The 9,826-nt window shown below is 36.6% G+C and overlaps 1 pseudogene; it reads left to right on the forward strand.

Annotated features, from left to right (window-relative positions):
* Positions 1 to 1,474: 1,474 nt before the first annotated feature.
* Positions 1,475 to 2,173, forward strand: LOC148012175 (uncharacterized; annotated as a pseudogene).
* The last annotated feature ends 7,653 nt before the right edge of the window (positions 2,174 to 9,826 follow it).

A 9,826-nucleotide genomic window follows, 5' to 3' on the forward strand; every position in this document is an offset into this window, starting at 1 on the left:
AATTTGCATACTTAGTGCATCATATTTGGTCTTCAACTCCTGGTGCCTAATAAAAGTTTGTGGACTAACACTCCTCCCACCATTACAATATGCAAGGCAATCACACCACCTACGTTGTCTATTTAATTCATCTATGTTAGTTTCACCATGCATTAGAGATGATTCTTTGCGCCTTTGGTTCTCAAGATGATCTCCTTGTACATTTGAGTCCCTTGGTTTACTAGGATGTGATCTTTCTAGAGAAGAATGCGTAATCCCAAGCATGTCATTTTTAGCGTGTCTAAAATAAGTATTACGATTCATTAATTGCCAACCTTCAATACTATGTGCACACTTATAGTTACATGTGCATTTTCTTAATGTGCTTGTAGAAGAAGACATCCCTTACTTGAGTATCTTCAATCTTCAGTCCAAGGTTGATGAAATTATGAGCTCCACAATTAAAACTCCAAGACTGCAAAAAAACGGCCCATAACATAGTTTACGTTAATAACATATTTCAGTTGTGCAGTTAATATCATAGTCTATACTAGTTTAGCAATAGAGTTACATTTAAAACCATACTTTGTAGTTGATATCATAGTCTATACTTGTTTGTTATTCTCAAACACTTCCTTAAAAACAATTATTTTTTTAAAAAAAGAAGCAATCTTTCCCAAACACTTCCTTAAAAACAATTAAAAATAATTAAAAAGAAGCAATCTTTCCTAAACACTTCCTTAAAGTGTGGGGTCAAATTTTGTAAACATTAGCATTAGTTGATGAGCACATAAGTGGGTATGAGGCCAAAATAAGGGATTGGAAAGTTGAGGAAAAATGAGGGAAAACAAAAGGATAGGAAGAGTGAGGAAGACTAATGGCTTGGAGGTAGGTGTAAGTTTGCTCTTTCTTGTGATGAAGAGTTTAAGTGGGGCTCTAGAGCAACATACTTTGTTTGTTTTGAAAGAAGTTTTGATACATGTATTTGATGTACACAAACAAGGGGGATGCTTAAGCGTATAGGTAGCTTATTATTTGCAAATAGGGAATAAGCTTAAGTGTAATAAGTAAGGGGAACCTTCTTGTTCAATTAAGTGGGGGGCCTACGTTAAAGCATGTGGCACGTGGCTAACTCTCATGGTCTCATGCATGATGTTTTCTCATGCACACTGTAGTCAGTGTAGTACTACTGCCAGAAGACTGGGACTTCAAATTGCATGTCGTGCAGGAAGGATAGGGGTTCCAATTGGACCTTAATTATATTAAGGTGTACAAATGAAGTAGTGTGCATTTTCTTTGATAACGTTTTGGGTGCTATAGAGCAACCTCAGAACATAGACTTTTTGTCAGCAGGGTTTATCTATTGTCTCTTTGGCATTATATTTGAGCTGCTGGATGACATTCTTGGAGCTGGCTATCATTTGTAGTCTCTACTCCAATTTTAGATCAGACTATAGAAATTTGATGAGGATCACATTGATTCATGAAGCTGATAATGTATTGTTTTCCATATCTGTATTTTCCTTACACTGCAGTTGTAGAGTTAAAGGAGGGTGACTCTGCTAGAAGTATTGTGGAGATCATATTTCAAACCAATTGGTTAAGAAAAGACATACCACGAGCCACGCCGGAGCGGATCTTCAAGGTCCTGAATAGTCCAAAAACTATAGCCAAGTTCAAGGAATACATGGACATGGTGAAGGCCAAGGCCAGCAAGCTCATTAGCTCTAGAACCAGACACTATTCTCAATGCCAGGCTGATGACAACGAGCTTCTGCGCTTCTACAGCACAACTGTGTCCTACTCTTTTGCCAAGCCATGGTCTTCTTCATACTTGTGCACATCCATTACATGTGGTGTGTGCTAAGTCCTAAGGTCGAGATTCCCCATGAAGGGTCAGCCTGGTATCTTCACAACTGGAAGTAGTGGCAAGGCCCATGACTCAATTTTCTTCTCAGATGATGATTATGACAGCGGTGCCATTGGGGATGGTAGGTGTGCAATGCTCTTATGCCGGGTGATTGCAGGTTGTGTGAAGAGATTGACACATGAAAGCTCCCAGGATGGCCCTAGAGCTTTGAGTGGGTATGATTCCTTTGCAGGGGAGGCAGGCCAATACAGTAATCTGGAGGAGCTGCTGGTTTTCAATCCAAAGGCAGTCTTACCTTGTTTTGTTGTCATCTATAGCTACTAACCCAACCCAAAGATCCATATGTTGCCTACTCCTTGTGTACAGCATGCAGTCGCTAGACTTAGCTAGATTACCCTCTCATAAATGCAGAGCCGATGCCTACGCATTCAAATATGAGCAACACCATATTTAGCAGTACTGTGATGGATTGATCTTGAGGACATATCCAGCATCTCAAGAATGCCTTTACGTTTGTGTTTAGTTAAAGGGCAGATGCAAAACAGGAATATAAACGATTCATAGAGAAGACAAGCTGGATGAAACCAAGTGAGTGATAGAGAGAATGGGCAAAGGCTACAGTAGTCAGAGGAGTCTACCTAAGGCTATGAAGGGTGTATTGTTACACATAGAATGGTAGCCCCTTCGTTTATTGTGAGTTGGCTTCTTCTCTACCACTGCTTTCATCTTTGCACCAAGGAAGCTCTGCACCAGTGTCTGTACAAGCACAAGAAAGAAGTAGTGCAGGAGACCCACGTAGCAGAAGTTGAGACCTAACAAGCCCAATAAGCTAGTGTCTATACAAGCACAAGAAAGAAGTACTAGTGTAGGAGACCCCCGTAGCAGAAGTAATTGAGACCTAACAGGCCTGATAAGCCATAGCAAAATTCAAGACTGGGAGCATGATATAAGTAAACCAGAGCACAAATATAGTCATTGTTTGCGAGGCAGAAGTAGCCATACCAACTGCTGTGCGAAAATAGAGAATTTGGAGTGGCACACAGGAGGAGAACAGGCGGAAGACGATGAATCAACTGACGACCATAGCCATACTATATTAAAAAAACGTGATGCATGAAAGAAGCTTATAAGACATTGCAAAAATATTGTACCTGGACTGGAGCTTAGTGATGGTGACCGATGCTGAAATCTATGACATCTTTTCTTTCTCTATCATGAAATCTGTGCACCTCCACTCAGCTCACAGAGTATGGCCTGCTATGTTGCTGAATGAAGAAAGGGGAAAAGAAGAGAAGGCGAGAGTTCCAAAACGTTAGAGGGAAAATATATTAAGGTTAGTGTTTCAACGGTAGGATGAGAACTTTTTAATTTTTTTTTTGAGTTTATCAATATTTATTTCTCTATTTCGTTTTTGAAGAATTCTAGAAAAAGATAAGTCACATGATCATATTGATAGCATCACCAATTTGTTATAAAATCTCCCCCCCCCCCCTCTGCGGCCTTCGATGACTCAACTCTTGGTGATTTTTGGTGCGTGCACCGCATCAATTATCTCTGTGAGTACAATGAGTAGACTTTGTCGATCATCATCATTCCAAACGCAAGTCTTGTAGAGATTTTCGATGTCTCATCAAAATTGGAAGACTTAAAGGGTCGATCTTGGTAACACTCAAGATTCTTTAAATTAAAAATGTTTTGTCTCATCAGTGATAATATTAGCTACCAAGACTCGTGGATTTATTTACATATCTAATAGAGTCTACATCTCTAATAGACCCGTTTCCAACATCTAGTGTCTAATTGGATCTTATATATCCTTTAATATTCCTATCTACCCAATGCTTCAAATCAATTTGCATATGTTGCTGGCATTGGCACCTTAAAATCTCAACAAATACCCCAATGACTCGTTGTTGGTATATTATTATAGACAAGGGCTCTTAAAAATAATACTAATTGTTATCTCAAAAATGTATTTGTAATATAGACTATATCTCTATAATAGTCTACATCTTTGGCTCAACAAACAAAATTTTGTTGATGTTGATTATTTAGCCTTTAAGAGAGAATTAGATTTGTCTCTACTAGTCATGGGACGGTTTCATGGTTTTGCTTTGGAGACATTTTAAAAAAATGAAACACAAATTGGATAAGAATATGAAAGGTCATTAGATGATGTAAAAGTAGAGTCAACCTTTTATTTTGATATGTAAATTCACTTACTTTTTGTTTTTAAGTTTTGAATTTCGTTAGAGAACATAGTTTCGTGTGCATATTGTGGGAGCTATACATGTGTATATGTGGAATTAAAGTCATATGCTCTTACTTAGCAATATGCACGAGGGAGGGAGAGAGAGAGAGAGTGAGTGAGAGAGAGGCATGATTGCCTCTAAGGCATGATTGCCTTAGAGGCAATCATGTCTCTCTCTATACAAATATTCTTTTTAAATTTTGTAGGTAGACTCCTCGGTAGAGGCAAATTGTGTTTGGGGTTCGACTCCCCTTGAGTTTATCTTTATTTGTTTCATTTACTCTCACATTGATATTGATTATTACTTGTCTACATGACAAGTGAACAATGTCCAAACTGAATTTGAAAAACAACACTTTGATGAAGGTTATGATTGAAATCAACTATGAAGGTATAATCCTAATTTTTTTCAGGTATAATCTTGATTTGTACAAAGGCCCCTCTCACTAGTGTGTAATAGTACCTGATTTCCATTACGAATGATGGCATAAGCATGGCTTAGATATCTCTAAAAGTAATAGTAACCATTATGTTTATTTTCATTCAGTCTCACATTCATGATGCTTATCACTTGTCTACATGACGGGTTCACTATAAGACAATAACCATTATTTCTAGTTTCAACCTTATGTTGATTATTACTTCTGAACTATAGGACAATAACCATAGTTTGTTTCAGTTTTAGTTTCAATTTCAACCTCATGTTGAACTATAGGACAATAACCATTATTAATTTTGAACTACATAAACCATGATTACTTTTGAACTACATCTACTCTGAAAACAGTAGGGAGGTTGTTTGCTACACCTACTCTGAAAACAGTAGGGAGGTTGTCTGCTCTAAACTACTTTGAGGATTTCTTTTCTTTCTGTGCTCTACTCATTCAAATCTATTTTAAACATAAGTATTGGGCTACACCTCCTCCTATTGTTAGAATACTTTCTCTAGTACCAACTGGAGCTCTATTGTCTCCATTGATCTCATACCTAACAACTAAGTTTTGGTAGATTTACAAGTGAGGCTTGGTGGATCACAAATAAGAACTCTAATTCTTGTGATAAGATGGAGCTCAACAATCAAGACACTATATGTACCACCTAGCTTGATCATGATTTTCTTATGTAGGGAAGGCTCTCATAGCATAACAGGGATAATAGGGATAATAGGTGTGTCCGCCTATAGGTGGTTTGGATCAACTTAAGCTAGCATTGACCATCCCTCTCTCATTGTTGGCCATTACCCTAGTTACAATGCAGGAAACAAGAGTCCTACTTCACTTCTAGTGTCTTATATGATAATCTAGGCTATGGATATTCAGCCTTCATTAATCTCATTGGATTCATGATGCCAAAATTAGGCCTTTCATGTGCATGCAATTGGTCACTGTTGCATGTTACTTGACTCACATCATACATAATGTGCAAGATAATCAAATAAATAAGGATTGATGCTAGAAATCTTGAAATCACCCAAATTCTTTAAAATCAAGAAACTACAAAGCTAGATAATAGGAAAAGGTGAAAGAGATAACTTTGACGTAGAAATCCAAAAGCATGGAACCAAACATTAACTTTGACGTAGAAATCCAAAAGCATGGAACCAAACATCGCTTATAATCTCTGATCGAATACACTTGATCGTCTAGGAGTGCCACAATGAATGTTCTCGAATTGCCCTGATGTTGTAACTTTTAGAGAAACAAATGATTTGATATGAATGATTGATTACTTGTTGATAATAGGATTATTTCCTTGAAAAGTGTCCTTCAATGCTTGATAACAATACTTATACTAAGCAGTTGATGACTACAACACAGTCATGCATATGAGGCAATCGGTGAACAAGGATGAGATTGTGTGCATGTGAGAAGATGGACCTAGTTGTGTGAGGGAGAATGGACAATGAGATTGTGTGAATATGAGAAGTTGGGACCTAATCGTGCACAGAGAATGGACATTTCTTGAATCTAATAAAAATTTTCTATTTTCTTGAATCTTGGAGGAACGTTGAGCTTCCATTTAAGAAAACAACTAATTTTATTTGCATCTTTCTTTCTTTTTTCTTACATTGCCCAAGGTTTAATGGCCTTTTACATGTGTCTTATTACCTATGCCCATCCTAAGAACCCAATCCCTTGCTCCAATTCTACTACTTGGAAGTCTGGCTCCCTTAGCAACTTTGCCAACTCATTCAATCCTAGGAAAACAAGCTTGCTCATCAATTTATAAAATTAATTGGTCGAAGCACCAGCCCTATAAGATACCATTTCCCTTAAACTAAAATTTGGCAACTTCACCTTTATGTTTTTGCAAATCTTCTATTCACTAATATGAGATCAGTTGTATGCCTTGTAACATATACAAATTCACTAAATCCAAATTAATAATATAGGGATAATTTTTCGTTATTCCTCTATTCTCATTGCATTTCTTTTAAGCCTAAAATTATCATGCAATAACAAACATTATAACATATCTACCAGCAGAATCTATTGCTACCTCTGCATAGTATGCCCCCAATACGATTTTCCCAAAGATGAGCCTCAATTAGATGACTTTAGACTTGACTACTTAAAGTACTACTCTCCCCTACCAATGCCCATTGACCTTTGAGTTCATGCTTCTATACTACACATCAATAGCATTTTCTAACATTTCTATATTGCACATCATAAAATGTAGGTTTGCTTAGTGAGAACTAATAGATACTTGGGTTGCATATATAGCGCATCTTGTAATCATCAACAGTGCACCATCTCTTCTTCTTACTTTCATTACACCTATAAGGCCATGGGAGAAAGAGAGTCTTGTGATTAGGATGCACACTTGTAGATGGATACATTTAAATTGGAAATTTTGCAAATTCATCTCAAGATTTTGAATTTGCAAACCTCAAAAAATCCAACAAGATATATTTTGGACATGCTCTGCAATATTCAAGAAGAACAAAATGTTAAATCAAATCGAGTCAAATTGATATAATCCCTTGATCAATTAAAATGGGATGGTTTCAAAAGAGGTTTAGTACCCCTTATTGAAGATTAAGGTATAGTACCTAAAATCCGCCTTCTCCTTGTAAAATTGGAACTTGAACAGAACATAGAGGAGAATCCATTGGTAGAATGCATGTCAAGATATAGAGACCATTTGTTCTTGCCATACAAAGGATACCTATATTCCCTATATGCTCTTTTATACTTGGTATCAGCACATGTTTCTCATATTTTAGACATTCCAAGCTCCATTTGCATGGAGCTTATAAATATTTGTTGACTATGAAGCATGAAGCATAAGAGCCAGTGTGCTAGCATGCCACCCACTTGGCCTATGCTCGAGGAGAACACCTAGGCTATCTGAAACCTAATTGCCCTTCCACATGCACCAAGGGGTTGCATGACAATCAAGGTCACAATGCAATTGGCCATATCATCAAGCACCCATATGATTGTCACTTCCCTAAAAAATATAAGAGGTAATTACACTCTTCCACTTTAACTAAGAGTAGGTGCACACAAATGACATTTCGCCCCCTCCAATAAATTAACTAACCTACTTCCTAACTCACATGAAGGAACACCTACTCACTATGACCTTCCAAACTAAATTGGCAATAGTTAAGTGAGTTAGCAACAATGTAATATTATAATATGAGAACCAAACTCCTTACCCTCAAATTTGGACCTCCACTTTTAATGATCATTGAAGATACAAAGTGCAAACATGTCAAAGTAGAGGTACAACACTAAACATAGTCTTAGCACAAGAAAGATAGGCAATATGAGCATAGAAGGAAGATTTGAAAAAGAAAGAATGTTGATTAAAAAAGAAATCCAAGAAAAGAGCACACTCTTAGCGTACATGCTGCAAAAGGTTGTCCAAGATGAGCTTATCAAGTACCTTGGTATCGAGCTTTCTATGAGAAAGGAGAAGCTTGAAGGGAGATGTACAAAGAGGGAAAGCATGCTCAATGAAGTTGTTTCCTTGCACTATGGTTCAATACATTTTTAATATTTGCATGGTGCAAAGAGATGAGAAAGAAATCCAACAAAGGACCAATATCAATGATTGCTATATAGAGACATTGTTGATGTACATGTCATATGAGAAATATGACATTGAATAAGATAGTTCTACTCCCATTTCCTAGTCATCAAAATCAAGTGGCTCTTACACTATCCGACATGGCTTGATATAAGGTAGTTGCAATAGTTATTGGGTCCTATCTTCATGGCTCGATATAAGGTAGGTGCAAGAATTGTTGGCTCCTATCTCATAAGGTCATACAATTGTCATCTCAAGGCTCCCTTTCACATGCACATCATTGCTATGATTTAACATTATATTAACAATGCATGTATTAACAAATGTTGAGGTGATCCTTGCTTGATAGGATCATGCCTTCTTCCTCAAACAACTTGCTTCCTACTCAAAAGTCTACAACAATAGGCATAATTACTAAGAGACATTGTTTGTATGCATGATCAGTTTTGGCAAAGAGAAACTATTTAAAGTTACTAATAGTGTACTTACTAATACAAATGATGTACCACACGTCCATGATAGTTGTGTGATCTCCTAGTGCTTTAACAATTTTGGAGGTTGGTCGAGCTAAATGGGTTTTCATCTCATCTTGTGAGCTCTACTACCTCTAGGTATAAATAAATGAGTTCTTATCTCATCTTATGATATTTTCCTAAATTAAAAGGTTCATCTTTATTGTTAGAATATTAAGTAATCCAAAATGTTTTCAACCTCTTGAGATAGACCTTGCAAGGATGTTATCCGAACCTTCTATCTTGTAAAGCTAAAATTGTTGGTCAATCTAAGTGCCATTGTGATAGTTTTGTGCCATTTCTCTAAATGATATAGTAGTTGAAGAAATATGCAAGACATGAACCTTTTATAGGAACTCAAAATAGACCAAAAAAAAGGGCAATGTTGCATGTGCACCCTCGTTCCTTTAGAAGTTTTTAGTTAACACACACACACACACACACACACACACACACACACACACACAAATTTTTAAATGATATACCATGACATAAATTAGTAAGTTTTGCTTTTCTATTTGCCTTAACAAAAATACACATTTTTAAAGGGTGGTCCATTACGTAAATTAGTGAGTTTTCCTTTGCTTTTGTCTTCACACTTTGATGGTTCATAAAGGAAAGTCATAATACCTAATCTACTAAAATTGCGGTATGAGAAGTTCTAAGATAAGCATCGCAAAGCAAGATGGATCAAGAATGGCTTCAAATTGTATGATAGCATGGATAAATTCAAGACACGACTTGATTTGCATAAGAAAATCCTCCTTAATTGATATTTTGCTCCACTTAAACATGAGTACTATGACAATTATTGAAGTCTAGTTGACAACAATTGACATTGATTTAAAAAATGTGTGCACATTTCATTTCTAATGTATTTTGATTATGTTGAGAGAGAGAGAGAGAGAGAGAGAGAGAGTGTGTGTGTGAGTGATTGAGGGAGTTAATTAAAGTAAATCTATTATATTTGATAGCATTGAATAGGCTCACTTATGAGGTTATCTTAAGTTTTACACAAGCATGAAAATATTCAAGTGTCATAAAAGAAGGAGAACATGCATGCACATGCATATTTAATCATCCACATGCAAAGAAATGAAGGACTGAGATGATGTGCATGTGCGTGTCTTGCATTTAAAAGTTTATGCCTTGCAATGATCAAGATTCTCACCT

The sequence above is a fragment of the Lygodium microphyllum genome, chromosome 27 (assembly GCF_053477565.2).
Source record: "Lygodium microphyllum isolate KBCC chromosome 27, Lygodium_microphyllum_v1.1.10, whole genome shotgun sequence".
NCBI classification, from domain to species: Eukaryota; Viridiplantae; Streptophyta; class Polypodiopsida; order Schizaeales; family Lygodiaceae; genus Lygodium; species Lygodium microphyllum.